Source organism: Corylus avellana, chromosome 2 (genome assembly GCF_965113065.1).
Source record: "Corylus avellana chromosome 2, dhCorAvel1.hap1.2, whole genome shotgun sequence".
NCBI classification, from domain to species: Eukaryota; Viridiplantae; Streptophyta; class Magnoliopsida; order Fagales; family Betulaceae; genus Corylus; species Corylus avellana.
The window spans coordinates 33,151,460-33,170,031 of NC_142491.1; the positions used below are offsets into that span (position 1 = coordinate 33,151,460).

The 18,572-nt window shown below is 36.9% G+C and overlaps 1 pseudogene; it reads left to right on the forward strand.

Annotated features, from left to right (window-relative positions):
- Positions 1 to 1,289: 1,289 nt before the first annotated feature.
- LOC132174198 (tyrosyl-DNA phosphodiesterase 1-like) lies at positions 1,290 to 14,966 on the forward strand (annotated as a pseudogene).
- The last annotated feature ends 3,606 nt before the right edge of the window (positions 14,967 to 18,572 follow it).

Below are 18,572 nucleotides of genomic sequence, written 5' to 3' on the forward strand. Positions count from 1 at the left end.
TGAGGCGGTGGATTGCATCCCGATTGTTTCTCTGTTCAACCTGCCGATTGTGTATCAGCTCAGAGTACCAAACATTCCTCTGACCAGCATCTTGTCTCTGCCTCATCTCCCAATCTCCGAGAGCCTCTCGGTTTCCTTCACGCAATGGGAGCTCCTGAGGGTTTCTACCCCTATTCCTCTGATCTGCCAGGAATCTTAACAACTTACCACTCCTGATCTGGTTTTCAATCTTCTGGCATAAGGTTACGCATTCCTCAGTCAAATGACCGTGGTCGTGGTGGTATTCATAGAACTTTTGAGGGTCACGTCTTCTCGAATCTCCTCTCATTCTGGTTGGTCATTTGAAAGCAAGATCTCTTCTGATCTCCATAAATACCTCAGTCAAACTGGTGTGGAGCGGGGTGATCCTCTGGCCTTGCATTCTCTGAGGCTCCACCTATGGAAAAGATGGAGCAACTTTCTTCCCTGGCTTCTTCAGGTTCTTCTCTTCTTTTTTCCCGGAGCTTACTGGTACTACCTTGTCACTACTGGTTTTGACTTGGGTGGCTTCCTTCTAAGAATTCATGAGACCCCCAACAGTTTTTTCCTAGTTGATGTATTCTTCAACCTTATTTAAAAACTGGCGAAGAGTTACATAGGTAGATTTCTTAGCTAGTTCGGCCATCAGTGGCCCCTCAGCTTTCACTCCATGCATCAAAGTCAAAAGCACCGTTTGCTCATCTAGGCTCTTCACTGTCAACTTTTCCTTGTTGAACATGAGCATATAGTCCGTCAAGGACTTGTCTTTTCCTTGAACAAGGGAAAGCAGGTAAACAGGGTTCTTCTTCCTCTTTCGGGTCGCCATGAAGTGACTAAGGAAGAGACACCCTAGGGTTTTAAAGTTATCCACCGATTTAGCAGGAAGCCTTGCAAACCAATCTTTGGCTACTCCTACCAAGTTTAGAGGGAATGCTCCACATGAAATCTCATCTGGAGTACCATGGAGGACAAAATGTGCACGAAGACTTTCCATATGCTCCATAGAATCTCTGCTGCCATCATATTTATCTATATGAGGATTCTTAAACTTGTCAGGTAAGGGGTAGCTCATCACTTGATCAGTGAAGGGCAGATTGGTACTCTCCATGAGTTCCAATGCCGTTGATTTATCTCCATCTCCACCATCAGCCATCTAGTGAGCCATTTCATGTACTTCCTCTTTAGATCCTCTTTAGATCTTCCACATCGGCATTAACTTTGGTCTCGTTATGCCTAGTATGTTGAGATCTCTCATTTTGTACAGTTGTATGATGGCTGCCATGAACAGAACTTGTGTCATCTTCGTGATGGTTTTGAGCCCACTTCCCTCTACGGATCTCTTCGCGTCTCTCTCTTTCGCATCTCTCTTCACGCTCTTTGGCTCACCTTTCTTCACGCTCTTGATCCCTCTAGCTATAACGGCCTTCAGCGATCGTAAGCATTGTTGCGAGACCTTCATTCTGCTTCTTCAGTGCATCCATGGATTCAGTCATCTGTTTCATGAATTCGGCGAAAGTATGAGGCGTTCCAGTTGCGCTGGGTGCACCAGCTTGAGTCTCTGGTTGAGGATGTGAACATGTAGTCACCATTTCAGATTATGGATGGTAAGAACTGATAAAAATTGAGTTCCCATAGACGGTGCAAAACTGTTTATGCATAGTTTTCTGAGGAGTGACGTGGCACACTCGCTGGAGATTTGCTATGGTGGCCAAGGAGGAGTCAGGCTACAAAATGAACAAACAGGGAAAGAATCAAGGCTACCGGCGGTTGCTCCGACAGGGAAGCTCCGATGCCTAAATTAGTATTTTGGAGGAAGAAAATATAAGCAACAAAAAGCTAGAAAGCAAGAGTTGCGATCACTTGAAAGTTGAGATCTGACTTGCATTCAGTAGTTGTAGTTTCGTGATTGATAACCTCCATATCCCTCAATATTTGTTGTACAGTTACTGGTGAAGGATATGGATTGTTAGTCGTTCCTCAATCTCAGGAGTTTGAAATTATAGGATAAGAGGTTTTATCTAATAACCTCATATTTAAATGCCCGAGTTATTCTCGGATAATCATCTGCGCTTCTATGTTGACAGCTTGTCCACGTTCGGGTTGTAGGTGGATAGCCTTTTCAAATATGGAATAAGATTACCGGTTTATTGTGAATGTATTGATATCTGCATTGTAAAATGACCGACCTATCCTTGTCACAAGACCGTTTTGTACCAAATGAGTTGAGTCTCGGACTGGGCCATTCGAGACCTAATCGGGTGTTAGGTGCTAAAATATTCATATTTTAGGCCCTTAACTTATATGTATTAATCCTTTGGTTTTAGTTAATTAGGTCATTTTAATTCATTTTTGTGTTTTCCACACTTTTGTAGGCTTTTGGAAGAAAATGAAGTAAATCTGGAAGATTTGGGCTCAAAGAGAGAAGATGGGAAAAATGGGAGCCCCTGATACTGCGATCGATCCCAAGTTCCTTGCGATCGAGCGTAGTACCAGAGAAAACACTGCACGAAGCAGGCAATTAGCGTTCGAGCATAGAACAGAAGAGGCTTGATCGCAGACCTGCGATCGAGCGCACACGGGTTGCAATCGATCGCACTTGTGCGCAGGAGACATATTAAGTGGCGGCCAGAGTGTCTTTCTTTCCATATTAGGGTTTTCCAACTCCCAATTATAATAGGTTTTGAAACCCTACGAAATTCCTAGGTTTATTAGTTTGTCAAGGACTTTTAAAGTCTATAAATAGACCCTTAAGTCTCTAAAATAGAGAGACCTTTTGAAGGAGAAGAATTGGAGCTCTTCAAGTTCAAGTCTCGGGTTTATTCTTTTCCTTTCTTTTCTTTTATTTGATGAAGATGTTTAACATCAACTCTATGTGTAGCTAAATTATTTAGTAGGACTAGATTGAAGCCCTAGTTATGTTATGTTAATATTCAATATTGGAGCCTTTGTGATGATCTCGTTATGATGTCTAACTTGATTAATACCTAGTTTCATGAATTCCTCATATGTGTGTGTCTGATCAACATGTGCATATGGTATGGACGAGTTAGTTAAATCAATTTGGATGACCGAGTCCTGGGTTTAACATAAGTATCAAAAGATATTCACACCAGATTCTTGGGTTAATCAACATGGGGAACCAGGAGTAGACACCTCTGCCCTAGGCCTGATGTGTTTGTCGATTTCCACAGTTTTATGCTTTCTTAAAGAACAACTTAGTAGACATCCATGCTAAATCCTTTAAGAAAGAAAAGAATTAGAGTAGACACCCATACCTAATTCGTTGCTTAGGAAAATCAATAGCTTAAGGAGTAGACACCAATGCCCTTAGGTTGACAAACAGTAGATATTCATAACATGATCAAAACATTGGCATATTGACATATTAGCTAAATATAATTAGTGATGGATATCAAAGCCCTACCTTTATATCATTATCAAATTAAATCCAATCTTTTGTTTTATTTCACTTTGGGAATTAATTCTAGACAAGAATCAGTAGTCCTTGTGGGAATGACCCCGTATTTGCACACTATACTACTATGTTGACCTCGTGTACTTGCGGGTAAAACATCTAGTTATTTGCCTATTAATTTAGGTGGCTAATTGTGGAACAACATCGGGCTAAGTTGTCCGAAGCCTTAACGATTCTGTCAGCTTGCTAGATCGGGCCTAGAAGTCTACTGGGCCTTATGAAGCTAATCCATGACCCAACAGTTTATAAAAAAATTTCTCATAAATAATAGTAAAGACACAAACAAGGATGGAGGTAACAATTAGTATCGACAAGACCTAAGGACCAAAAAATTTAATTAGCAAGGACCAACAGGCCAAAAATAAAAAAGAAATTACCTGGTGAATTGGGTGGAGGCCATGGCTTATACCGGCTCCATCCTCCGTCTTTGGACACAAAGATGCACCCGTGATGATTTTGATGCTATAGACCGAGAAGATTGGAATGACAAATAAGATGGTGTTTGTTTATCTAAACCGGTTCTTTTTTTATTTTATTTTTTTATGGATGACTTGGTATACTTATTTAATGATGTGACATTGATATTAAGTGCTAACATAGAGGCTGGCATGTCAAATGACATACATGAGGCACATGATAAACCGTTAACTTCGATGATAAAGTGACAAATGGATTTATTTAAAATTTGAGCAAAACCTAAATACCTTATTTTTTAAATTAAAAACTCAACTACTAAAATTCAAATCAAATAGGATTTTAGCGGCCTAAATTGTATGTCACTCGTATGAAAGTTTATTAAGTAACATTAATAAATAAAATTATAAAATAAAAATTATTTTTTACTATTACATGATTCACATCATTTTAATTAATTGTATGATATAATTACTCTTTTCAACTGAACATTTTTTTTTTTTTTTTTAATGTTATCATCAAATGATTGTTGGTATAATGTGTTGTGGCCGCTACTAGAGTGCACTTTGTGAAAATGCATATTGCATGGGACACGCAACCAACCGAGGGAATAGCTGTCGTGAAGTGGCAGCGAGTATCGTTGCACGTGGTAGGGGATTGTGCAACAGCCTTCCCCCTTTCTATTTTTTATTTTTTTGGGCAAGGCTTAGGTGCGGTAGTTCAAAACTACCGCACCATGCAGTAGTCCAAAACTGCACCGTTTGGTGCAGTTTTGAGAAGAAAAAATTCAAAACTGAACCAAACGGTGCAGTTTTGGGCTGGGAAAAAATAGGTTTTTTTTTTTAAAATATAACAAATAATTATTAAAGAATTAAAAAATATAAAAAACTAATAATTAAAAATATTTTTCATTTTGGCCAAGGGGTGGCTCCACCCCTTTCATTTTTTTTTTCTCTTCTATTTTTTTAATACTTTTAGTTTTTAAATATTTTTTTCTTCTTTTTTTTTTTCTTTAAAAGAACTACCGCACCTAAGCCTTGCCCTATTTTTTTTATGTCATGCAACATATTGCTACTCAAATGGCGACATAGCGTAGTGGGGATCTTACAAACCCTGGAGACCAAAGACCAAACGACATATTGATCATTAAAAATGGTCAGCTGTCTCGATCGGTTCTTTCCTTTAAACAATTTTCTCTAGTTTTCGGCACAGTCCATTCAAAAGTAAAGACTTGAATATTTCCCTCATAGGAAAAAATATATATATTAATCTTTGAAATTTGTTTAAGGAAAATATGGCTTGAAGAATTGGATACGAGTATTATAGCTAGCATGATCACTTGGCCTTGAAGGTAAAGACTCTTGATATTTTATATATTAGTTTGAAGAAAATTCACATCCAAGGACTAATAAGTTATAGGGTATAATAGTACTGTTGAGGATTCTAGGAACCGTACAAACCGAACAAACCAAAATGTTAAAAAAAATTAAAGAGAAATGCTTGATTTTATTAAAAAGTCTATTTTTTAGCCATTTTAATTGTAGGTGACATAACCTATTTTTCAGAAATTTAGTAATTTATCGTTTAAAATTTATTAATTTTAAAATGGGTCATGCCACTTGAAATTAAAATGGCCAAAAGATGAACTTTTTAATTAAATCAAGCATTTCTCAAAATTAAAACCCGAGCAAATTAAAGAGCATTATGGCCATTATTTTAGAGAAATTAAACACTTACCATTTGGTGATTTTCTCAAACAAATTACTTGTTTTCTGTCGAAGTCGAAGAATTATAAGACAAGCGATCTAAGTCGATCTATTCAAACTTTGGAGGACTGAATTAACCGACCAAATCATATTTCAGTTTTACAGAGTTACCCACTTAATTACCCGCCGGTCAAGTTGGCTATGTAAATTGACGAATGCTTTTTCTTGCTCTCCACATATATTGACTTCTTGTGATTCACAAGGCCATTTTCGTAAATTACAATATTCATGGTAAACGATTCAGCCGTTGAAACATTCATACTCGGGAGGTGGGGAGCCCATGTATTAACTTTACCCACCAAAACCAAGTCCCTCGATCATTTCAAAAGTCAAAACTTGTTGGCCAATACGTAAGCCTTAAAACCCCACGAAATCCCCAGTGCCGGTTCAAAACTCTGCCACTATATATAAATCCTTTCGCTTATTCATACTTTGTCATTCACTTCCACAAGCACTCATCAAAAGCTCTTATTTATACCAAAGATCGATTAAGTTCATTCATTCCACCAACTTCTTCCCACCCAAGATGAATTTCAGAAAGACGAGCACTCTTTTGATCATCTTGCTCATCTCTGTGGCCATCATGAGCCATGCCAGGGTTGAAGCAGCCAGCACTACAAGAAACTGACTCATTAGGGGCGACTTATTAGGGGCGACTTTATAGTCGCCCCTAATACTCAACTATTAGGGGCGACTTTTAAAAGTCGCCCCTAATAGTCAATTATTAGCGTCCACATAAAAGTGGACGCTAATAATGGGTCGAAAGGTTGACTATTAGCGTCCACTTTACAGTGGACGCTAATAAGTCGACCCTAATATACACGCGGGAATTATTAAAGGGGCGCGAAAAATTTAAGGGGCCAAAAAAAACTTTTAGCGTCCACAATAGTCGACCCTGATAGTACACCAATAGCGTCCACTTCAGTGGACGCTAAAAGCTTAAAAAAAAAAAAAACAAATAAAAAAAAAAACAAATAAAAGATCAATAGGGTCGACTCTCAAAGTCGACCCTAATAGTTAAGTATTAGGGTTGACACAGTCGACCCTAAAGGGTACGTAGAAAAAATTAAAAAAAAAAAAAAATTAAAATTGATGAGCAATAGCGTCCACTGAAGTGGACGCTATTGATGCATCATTAGGGTCGACTTTGAAAGTCGACCCTAATGGGTAACTATTAGGGGCGACTTTATCGCCCCTAAAGAGTGGGTAAAAAACAATTAAAAAAAATAAAAAATAAAAATTTGAGCAATAGCGTCCACTAAAAGTGGACGCTAAAGACGCATCATTAGGGTCGACTTTCAAAGTCGACCCTAATGGGTAACTATTAGTGGCGACTTTATCGCCCCTAAAGAGAAGGTAAAAAACAATTAAAAAAAATTAAAAATTAAAATTGATGAGCAATAGCGTCCACTAAAAGTGGACGCTAAAGATGCATCATTAGGGTCGACTTTGAAAGTCGACCCTAATGGGTAACTATTAGGGGCGACTTTATCGCCCCTAAAGAGAAGGTAAAAAACAATTAAAAAAAAAAAAAATTAAAATTGATGAGCAATAGCGTCCACTAAAAGTGGACGCTAAAGATGCATCATTAGGGTCGACTTTGAAAGTCGACCCTAATGGGTAACTATTAGGGGCGACTTTATCGCCCCTAAAGAGTGGGTAAAAAACAATTAAAAAAAATAAAAAATTAAAATTTGAGCAATAGCGTCCACTAAAAGTGGACGCTAAAGACGCATCATTAGGGTCGACTTTGAAAGTCGACCCTAATGGGTAACTATTAGGGGCGACTTTATCGCCCCTAAAGAGAAGGTAAAAAACAATTAAAAAAAATAAAAAATTAAAATTGATGAGCAATAGCGTCCACTAAAAGTGGACGCTAAAGATGCATCATTAGGGTCGACTTTGAAAGTCGACCCTAATGGGTAACTATTAGGGGCGACTTTATCGCCCCTAAAGAGAAGGTAAAAAACAATTAAAAAAAATAAAAAATTAAAATTGATGAGCAATAGTGTCCACTAAAAGTGGACGCTAAAGATGCATCATTAGGGTCGACTTTCAAAGTCGACCCTAATGGGTAACTATTAGGGGCGACTTTATCGCCCCTAAAGAGAAGGTAAAAAACAATTAAAAAAAATAAAAAATTAAAATTGATGAGCAATAGCGTCCACTAAAAGTGGACGCTAAAGATGCATCATTAGGGTCGACTTTGAAAGTCGACCCTAATGGGTAACTATTAGGGGCGACTTTATCGCCCCTAAAGAGTAGGTAAAAAACAATTAAAAAAAATAAAAAATTAAAATTGATGAGCAATAGCGTCCACTAAAAGTGGACGCTAAAGATGCATCATTAGGGTCGACTTTCAAAGTCGACCCTAATGCATAACTATTAGGGGCGACTTTATCGCCCCTAAAGAGTAGGTAAAAAAAAAAAAAAAAAAAAAAAAAAAATTAAAATTGATGAGATGTGCTTGAATCTTCTGTTGCTGCGATCGATCGCACCCAAGGTGCGATCGATCGTAGTAACAGAACGTTCAAACCCAATATTCGAGTACTAAAATTGTTTATGCATCATTAGGGTCGACTTTGAAAGTCGACCCTAATGGGTAACTATTAGGGGCGACTTTATCGCCCCTAAAGAGTAGGTAAAAAACAATTAAAAAAAATTAAAAATTAAAATTGATGAGCAATAGCGTCCACTAAAAGTGGACGCTGAAGATCCATCATTAGGGTCGACTTTGAAAGTCGACCCTAATGCTTAACTATTAGGGGCGACTTTATCGCCCCTAAAGAGTAGGTAAAAAAAATTTAAAAAAAAATTAAAAATTAAAATTGATGAGCAATAGCAAAATAATAGTGTATATATATTATATGATGAATATATTGATACCTTATGGAAAGATTTTACACTGTTAAATATAACAAAATAAAATCTAAACCGTAAAATAATTCCTCTCAGTTGTAAGTGAAACAATTGAAATTGAAAGATTGATCGAATATCCGATCAATCATAATTAATTAGTTCGATTGATCGTGATAGGATCAAATGTTCGATCAAACATCCGATCGAACCTAATGAATTAGTTCGATTGATCGTGATAAGATCAAATGTTTGATCAAACATCCGATCGATCCTAATGAATTAGTTCGATTGATCATGATAGGATCAAATGTTTGATCAAACATCCGATCGAACCTAATGAATTAATTCGATTGATCGTGATAGGATCAAATGTGGGATTAAACATCCGATCGATCCTAATGAATTAGTTCGATTGATCGTGATAGCATCAAATGTTCGATCAAACATCTGATCGAACCTAATGAATTAGTTCGATTGATCGTGATAAGATCAAATGTTGGATCAAACATCCGATCGATCCTAATGAATTAGTTCGATTGATCGTGATAGCATCAAATGTTCGATCAAACATCCGATCGAACCTAATGAATTAGTTCGATTGATCGTGATAGGATCAAATGTTGGATCAAACATCCGATCGATCCTAATGAATTAGTTGGATTGATCGTGATAGGATCAAATGTTGGATCAAACATCCGATCGATCCTAATGAATTAGTTCGATTGATCGTGATAGCATCAAATGTTCGATCAAACATCCGATCGAACCTAATGAATTAGTTCGATTGATCGTGATAGAATCAAATGTTCGATCAAACATCCGATCGATCCTAATGAAGTAGTTCGATTGATCGTGATAGGATCAAGTGATCGATCAAACATTCGATCGATCCTAATTAATTAGTTTGATTGAGATTGATCTTAATGAATTAGTTCGATTGATCGTAATTTGATTAAATGATCGATCAAACATCCGATCGATCATAATGAATTAGTTCAATTGATCGTGATAGGATCAAATGATCAATCAAATGTTGGATCGAAAATCCGATCGATCAAACATCCAATCGATCCTAGTGAGTTAGTTCGATTGATTGTGATAAGATCAAACATCTGATCGAAAATCCAATCGATTCTAGTGAATTAGTTCGATTGATCGTAATATAATCAATTGATCGATCAAATATCCGATAGATCATAGTGAATTAATTATATTGACCATGATAAGATCAATTGATTGATCAGACTGGATACAATTGAAGGTTCAATCGAACATGTGCATCTTACATGTTCAATAAATACATGTAATTTTTATAGATTAGGTTAAAAAAAAAAAAAAATTTAACCCAGTTTGAAGAAAAACTTTGTCCATATATATATATATATGTGTGTGTGTGAGAAAACTACAAAATGATGTATATATATTAACAAATAAAAAATAGAAAAATAGGAAACTTTACTAATTATGACCCAAAAAATTAATTTTTTTTTTTTTCAATCAATTTTGACTTTAAAAAAAAAAAAAACTAATATAATTGTTTTAATAAATTCAAATAAAAAAAATTAAAAAGTGGACAATCAGCGTCAACATTATAGGTTGACGCTAATAGTATGGTTATCAGCGTCGACTAAGTCGACGCTGATAAAAAAGAATGTCAGTTTCGTACAAATTAGAAGGCGGGATCCATTGGCGCGGCGATGAAATTTTTGGAAATTTTTTTCTAACCCATTCTTCTCATGTTATCCCCTGCCTTCTGCAATTCTGCACAATGAAGATTGACAGATGAGACCGCGAGAGAGAGAGATGTGATTCAAAGACCTGATATATATCTCTTTGTCTCTCTCACTAATGAACATTTGTCTTTCGTTTTTATTTTTGTAGATTGGATTTTTGGTTCCTCTTACTCAAAATCTAGAGGAAGACACATCAATCCCAAAGCTCACTCTCTCCGAAGGCCCAAATGTCATCGGCCGCAACAGTGTCCCTGCGACCGACAAGAGGCTCAGCCGCAAGCACCTCACTCTAACCGCTTCCGCCGATGGCTCGGTCAACTTGTTTGTGGTGACTCACTAATCCATTTACGTTTTGCTTGTAGAGAATTATATATGGGGTTTTGTTTCAATTGTTTGACTGATTTCTTAGAGTGGGAATTGTAGGAGGGTACGAATCCCATTGTGGTTAATTCCGGGAATAAAAGAAGGAAGCTTTGCTCTCGAAAAAGCGCTTCCATTGTTGACGGTACTATCATAGAGCTAATTCCGGGGCATCATTTTGTGTCTGAATTGTACAGGATGGGGTGGAAAAGAAGAGCCTGGGAAAAGGAGAGAGTAGTGAGAAGGCTATCCAACGTTTTCAGGTCCCTAATGATAAGTTACCTTGGACCTTTCGCCTTTTGCAAGTGAAAGGGCTGCCGGCTTGGGCGAACACCTCTTGTGTTTCTATAAGGGATGTGATTCAGGTAACAATATTGTAAAATCTGCAAAGGCGTTTTCTGCCTGCTTTAATCTGTAAACTTAGTATGTAGTTTTTTTTCAGTCGAGAGTTTTCTGATGTAAATTGATGGTGTTTGTATCACTTTCAAAGAAATAAAGGATTGCCTATAACACTATCATACAAATTGTAGGAGATATGGAGCCACAGAGTTGGCTGATTGTTAAATTGGTTATTTTTTTTTGTTTTGATTATTGAATCAGCTATTTCTTTGGTAGGGGGATGTTCTCATTGCTATCCTTTCAAATTACATGGTAGATATTGATTGGTTGTTACCTGGTGAGTCCTGTTCACTTTGGTTCATCCTTGGTTTACTTTTGTTTCCTCTGTTTGAGATAGACTGTCAACATCTTAGACTAACAAATCCTGTTGAGAAGTAGTTATTTTGAATCCGTAAAATCAATGTAAATAATGCGTGCATGTGTGCACACACAAGCACTTCACCTATAATATCTGAAATCATTTTCCAATTCCCATGTCTAGGTTGCAATTTGAAAGAGCTGAAGATAAACTTATCTGCACATTGTTATTGTTTGTTTATATTACTCTTGAGTTAGGCATACAGATTGCTATAGTTATTTTTTTTTGGCCCTTGGTTACAGGGATAATACCTGGTAGTTTTATTCATGAGCAAGTGGTCTTTTTGCTAATGCTGTTTGTGGTTTTTTTTTTTTTTAAATGGGTATTTGTTCTGCTTCTTTGGGTGGTTTTTCACTGCTCCTCAGATAGGTTTGCTACATGTGTTGCCTATATTACAAGTAATATTTGCACTTACATAATTTGTTCCTGTTATTGTTACGCTTCCACTGCATTTTTTACTCTCATTTGCTGTTTGTGTATTATTTTGTATCTAGATGCAGTTATGGGCTAATCTCATCAGCTATTTGATGATTGCAGTTTTCTTGAATCCAATGCATACATTCCTTTATAAGTAATGCTTTCTTTTTCTTTTTCCTGTTGTAGCATGTCCAACACTTGCAAAAATCCCTCATGTGTTGGTCGTTCATGGGGAAGGTGATGGAACATTGGATCATATGAAGGTTTGCCCTTTTTTTTTTTTCTTCCAATTAAATGCTAACCTCTGCTATACATAAAGGTTTAGATTGGGGGAAACAGATGCTTACTTAGTAACTCTGATATTTTCTAGAGAAATAAGCCTGCAAACTGGATTCTGCACAAACCGCCCCTGCCTATTTCATTTGGGACACACCATTCGAAGGCCATGCTTCTTGTCTATCCTCGAGGAGTGAGGATTATTATACATACTGCAAATCTAATATATGTAGATTGGAACAATAAAAGCCAAGGATTGTGGATGCAAGATTTCCCCTGGAAAGATCAAAATAGTCCAAGCAAAGGATGTGCATTTGAAAATGACTTGATTGATTATCTGAGTGCCTTGAAGGTATTACATATAACATCTTATGTGGAAGATTGAGGCCTGAAGATATTATTTGGCTTTCTCGAGCACATGTAATATTTCTTCAGTCGATTGAGATGATATTTTCCTAGAAGTGATATCATGAATCTCTTTTTATTCCTTATTTTCTTAATTTGTTCCCTGCAAAGAAACTGATGCCTATATCATCGGCATTTTTAATCTAATTTTTGATAAGTCTCGATTTTTCTTCTTTATTTCTTTAACTTTCATGCTTTGTTGCTTCGGGGCATTTTATTTGTTTCTGATCTTTAGTTTATTCTCTTTCAAAAAATTGTTGCCCAACAAAGCCCTTGTCTAACCCATAGATTTGGAACGTAAGCTTGCCTGTGAAAGAGATTGTGGATGGATGGAACTTGACATTGATTTTGTTGCTTCAAATTTTATGTTCTCTTTGTAGTGCTGTTGTCCAGATTAAGCATATTAACCTTGTGTATTTTTTTCTTTTTACAGTGGCCTGAATTTTCTGTTAAATTGCCGGCCCTTGGAAACTTCAATATCAATCCAGCTTTCTTTAAGAAGTTTGATTATAGTGAGGCGGCGGTACATTTTCCATTCCCTTAATTTTCTTTTTTTACTTTTTCTTTCTAAAATGACATTTCATTTCTGTTGGGAGGATATACTGTTAAAGCAGTATCTGTCTGTGTGTAGCATGCCATTACATGAGGACATGAAACTACTTGCGTATTTTTCAGGTCAGATTGATTGCTTCTGTCCCTGGATATCATACGGGTACCAATATCAAAAAGTGGGGACATATGAAGCTACGAACTGTTCTCCAGGAGTGTACTTTTGATAAAGAGTTCAAAAAATCCCCACTTGTTTATCAGGTATAGTTAAAATTCTTCTTGATGGGCATAATGATCATGTGGCAGTTGATGGATTTTGATGCTAGGGTTTTCTGTTAGTAGGTGAAGAAATCAAATAACAGATTCTTCTAATTAATAAACTTTTCTTTTATTTGGTTTCTCTCTGTTTTATGCTGTTCTGGACCTAGTCTTTTCATTAATACTTTTCTGCTTAACTTTTTATGTGCATAAGTTTTGTAATGGATCTTTCCATAAGTGAATTCTGTTTTTGTTCTTTCTTTCTTCCCCAGGGTTATGCAGCTGGAAATGCCATTCCAAGTCCACTAAAGAATGTGGAGAAAGAATTCTTGAAGAAGTACTGGGCAAAGTGGAAGGCAAGCCACACTGGTCGCTCGTATGTATATCTCATCACTAGAGAGAGTTTGTACCTTAAATGCTAATTAAGGTTGTATATTTCGATTGGAAGTCTAATATCAAATTTAGTCAGTTGCTGAACGAACTTGTTGGCTTCTTGTTATTTCATAACCATTTAGGCATTTAGTGAAAAAATGGTAACCAGAGAAACTAATAATTTTTTTTGGTATTTGTTATCTTAGATGTGTTGTACCTTCTGACTCAGAAATTCACAGTATTTAGTGTTCCTACTTTCTATTTTTTGTTTCTTTAATTATTTTTATTAATTATACTTAACAGTAATTCTTTTCAATATTCCAGTTGTGCAATGCCACATATAAAGACATTCGCACGGTATAATGATCAGAAATTCGCGTAAGAGTTCATATTATGCCTGTTGGTTGGGTCATTAAATTTTCATAGTTTAAGCATGGACCTTGAACTTTACTCTTCCCCAACAGTTGGTTCTTGCTGACCTCATCAAATCTTAGCAAAGCTGCCTGGGGAGCCCTCCAGAAAAATAATTCTCAGTTGATGATCCGTTCTTATGAGGTATGTATATCAATATTTGCACCAACTGAAAGATGAGAATTAAGTTACAAAATGCAAGTTAGATAATGAAGTTTGAAGAACATAGTTTAAAAACTAACCTCAGATCCGTAGACTGTTTTTCTTTGGATTAATGGTTATATAATTTGCCCCTTTGACATTATTGAGTCTTTTCCTTATTGCTCCAACTGAAGGATTGACATTGTATTTCTACCATTTTCTGTGTGTTCTTATTTCAGCTGGGAGTGCTATTTTTACCATCTTCTATTGAAAGACACGGTTCTGGATTTTCTTGTACAAATAATGGGGATGTCGTGGAGGTAATGACTATATCCTGGCTTGTGAGTTCTTTGATCATCTGAGCATTGAATTCATTGTCCGACATTTAGAGTGTTTTGTCATTTTTTTTCCGAATGAACTGAAAGTTAGTTCATTCGGCTACAATTTCTTTTACGCATACAGGGCAGCTGTGGGAGAATTGCCTAACCCAAAACACTTAGCTTAGGTTATTGGAATAAAAACGTATTACCTAAACAGAATGAGATAACCATAATCTATGATTAACTCTCCATATTCTTTTTATTGTCTTTTCTCAAGTAAGCTACCGAATTGAACAAGGATGAAAGTTGGAAAAGATATCCTTACCGCCAAACATGCACATCATTTTTCGGTTTAATGGATCTCTTAAACCACCATATAATGATTATAAAATAGAGCCCAAAATGGATTCTAAGGCAGCCAAGATAAATCTAAGTTCCACGAATATATGAATTTGTTTCCTGGTTTTGCGATCGATCGCACTTAGAGTGTGATCGATCGCAAAATATAAAAAACCTACTTGAAAACCTACTGGTACTGCGATCCATCGCACACGATTGTACGATCTCCAGTGCGATCGATCTCAAAATGTAGAAAACTTACTGACGTTGCGATCGATCGCACTTCAGGTGCGATCGATCGCAACGTCAGTAGGTTTTCTACATTTTGAGATCGAAAACCTACTGACGTTGCGATCGATCGCACTCCAAGTGCGATCGATCGCAGATTTTTTTTTTTTTTTTTTTTGATTTTTTAGGACCATTAGGGTCGACTTTGTGGACCCTAATGGTTAACTATCAGCGTCCACTTTAATTTGGACGCTGATAGTCAATTTTTTTTTTCAATTTTTTTGGACCATTAGCGTCCACAAAAGTGGACGCTAATGGTTGACTATCAGCGTCGACTACTTCCATCATCTTTAGGGTCAAAACATTGCGCCTTTTAGAGTCGATAAAGTGGACGCTAAAAGTGATCATTAGGGTCAACTCTAAGTGGACGCTGATAGTTAATTTGCTTGAGAATTTTTTAGGACCATTAGGGTCGACAAAAGTCGACCCTAATGGTTAACTATCAGCGTCCACTTTGGTTTGGACGCTGATAGTTATTATTATTATTTTTTTTAAAGGACCATTAGGGTCGACAAAGTGGACCCTAATGGTTAACTAAAAGTGGACGCTAATGCTTGACTATTAGGGTCGACTTTCGCTTCCGTTTACATCATCTTTAGGGTCAAAACATTGCGACTTTTAGGGGCGATAAAGTGGACGCTAAAAGTGATCATTAGGGTCGACTTTTAAGTGGACCCTGATAATCAGACATTTGATCATTAGGGTCGGACTATTAGCGTCGACACCTTTAGGGTCGAAAAGTCGACGCTGTTGGCAACAGCGTCCACTTTAGGATCTTTAGGGGCGACTTTGAGTCGCCCCTAAAGACCTAATTTCTTGTAGTGCAGAGTGTTATCCGAGGATTTTTCCGGTGCTAATCACCTGGAGACATATTCTTCCATCTATGAGAGGGCCAAGCACAGCATGGCTTATTGGCTCGAAAGGTTGCCGTCCGGATCCAGCCCTGGAGACGGTCACTAGTTCATTCAAGTTGTAAAAGTTTTTATAGCTGGATTACACCCAAGAAAACAAGCATAGACAGATTTTTTATTCTTTTTTTTTTTTTTTTTTCGTTGCTCGAGATATAATGTAGCTTTCGCTATATATATATATGGATTATACCGAATAATTGTAAATGGAAAATAAGATTCATTTATTTATTCTAATATGATAAGCCATTCTTTATGTTATCTATAGTTCTCATATTTTGCTTGAGTAATGTAACTTTTCATACTTTGAGTAATGCTAGTTAAACTACATTTACCCATCTTTCTAATTTATGTGTGTGTATTCACATATTTTTATACTCAAAGATGTTCATAACTTGACATTTTGTAAAGAACCCAAACGAGTTATAAGGTGTTGAATGGCCCGTTCGAAAACCTGATAAACTAAGGTTTTAAAATACATGCCCTTTAAACAATCGAATGGTGCTATGTGGCATAAAACAAATTGTTTGTTACTTTAAAACAATTGAATGGTGGCACTACATACGCAAACGAAATGGGGCGAGGTCGAACCCTAGACCCCCATTTCCCAGATTTTCTGATACTCGACCCTAGATATAGAGAGAGAGCGAAAGGCCTCTTTTAAGAGTGTACTCCTACAGCTTGGAAAGCTCCCACCTTTAACGTATAAAGCTTAACGTAGTCCTAACCTATGGTTTACCTCTTCTGTTTAACCTATGGTTTTATCTCTCATAATTAAGCTGTGTTAAATTGCATAATATTAGTTGTCTTCCCATTAATAATGGTTTAAAGTTAGGTCATTTAAGTCTATAAGGTTAACACGGAAGTTGAAGACGTCAGTGCCTACCAATGACGGAAGACGTCAGTGCCCACCACCACCCTGATGAGTCCAAAAAGGCGGGTACCTGCAGCTCTAACACTATAAATATATACCTTGCACCTGTTAATACACAGCCACAAACACTCAAAATCTCTCCTTAAAGATTACAAAAAACATATAACGAAACCTCTCACGACTTATTTCATACATTTCACCAACATATAATTTCAGGAGTATTACCCTTTTGATCATCTTTGTCATCTTTGCGGCCATCTTCGACCACGGCTGCAGGGTTGAAGCAAGCAGAGTGTTATCAGAGGATTTTGCGAGTGCTAATAACCTTGACACATATTCTTCTATCTATGAGAAGTCAAAGCGCAGCATGGCGTGTTGGCTCGAGCTGTTGCCATCCGGACCAAGCCCGGAAGCCGGTCACTAATTTTTTCTTATTTTGAAAGGTCTTATAAAATACACGGTTGTTGCGGCAAAGAAAACAAGCAAATACCGTTTTCTTTCTTATCTTTCTTCTCTTTTTTTAATATCTTTTCTTGGTTGATCGAGTATATATATACCAACAGTAATACTGTAACTTTTGTTATAGAATTTTAGGAAACATACTAATGAACATGTGAAAAGTTGATTTATTTAATGAAGTTGATCATATTGTTTCGAATTCCAAATTTGTTTTATGCGTTTCTTTTATATTGATGCATGCATCAACATGTGTATGAGAATCGTCACACTATAGATTTGTGTCATATGGCGCTTGTCAATCATAAATGTATATGATCGATGAAGATGAGAATATTAATCCCTATCTCTAATCCACGTTACATGTCTTATTTAATCGCCCATAATAATCATGCATGTGAAAATAACATTATTTTTTAAATAATAGATTCATTAAATCGGTTTTTAAGGGCAATTACAAGTACTGCAATTTTTTTTTTGTTATATATATATATATATATAACAAAAATAAGTATAACGCTCCCAATGAGAGAGTGCTTAACAAAAATCGGTTTTTTTTTTACTATTCATTAAATCGATTATTTTTTTTCTTTAAATAATAGATCAAATTCAATTTAAGTATAACGCTCGAAAAAGATATTGTCAACAATACAATTTGGAGATTTCTCAGTAAGGATTCGTTCCCACTAAGAGAGAGTGCTTCCTTTGCCATGCCTCATTTGCTATAGAGATATGCTATAGTGCATTCTCTAAACCTTCTACTCACCATCTCTGCCTGCGTGGCATGACACGTCTTAAATATATATATATATATATTTTAAAAGCAAAAATCGATTGCTCACATGCATATTCAGCGGGAAAAAAATTTAGCTCCAAATTTTGATCCAAATTCACCCGCACGCAGTCTCTCCCCTCACCCTCACCCTCACCCTCACCCTCACCCTTTCTCTCTCTCTCCGGCAACCGACGCTCTCTCTCTCTGTCTCCGGCAACCCCACACTCTCTCTCTCTTTCTCTTTTCGGCCAAAACCCACGACGCTCTCTCTCTGTCTCCGGCCGAATCCCATTCTCTCTCTCTGTCTCCGGCCGAACCCACGCTCTCTCCCCCGGCCACTGCTCCGGCTTAGATGGCAGCAAACCCAGCTGCTCGCTTACAACCCCCGAGCTCTCTATCTC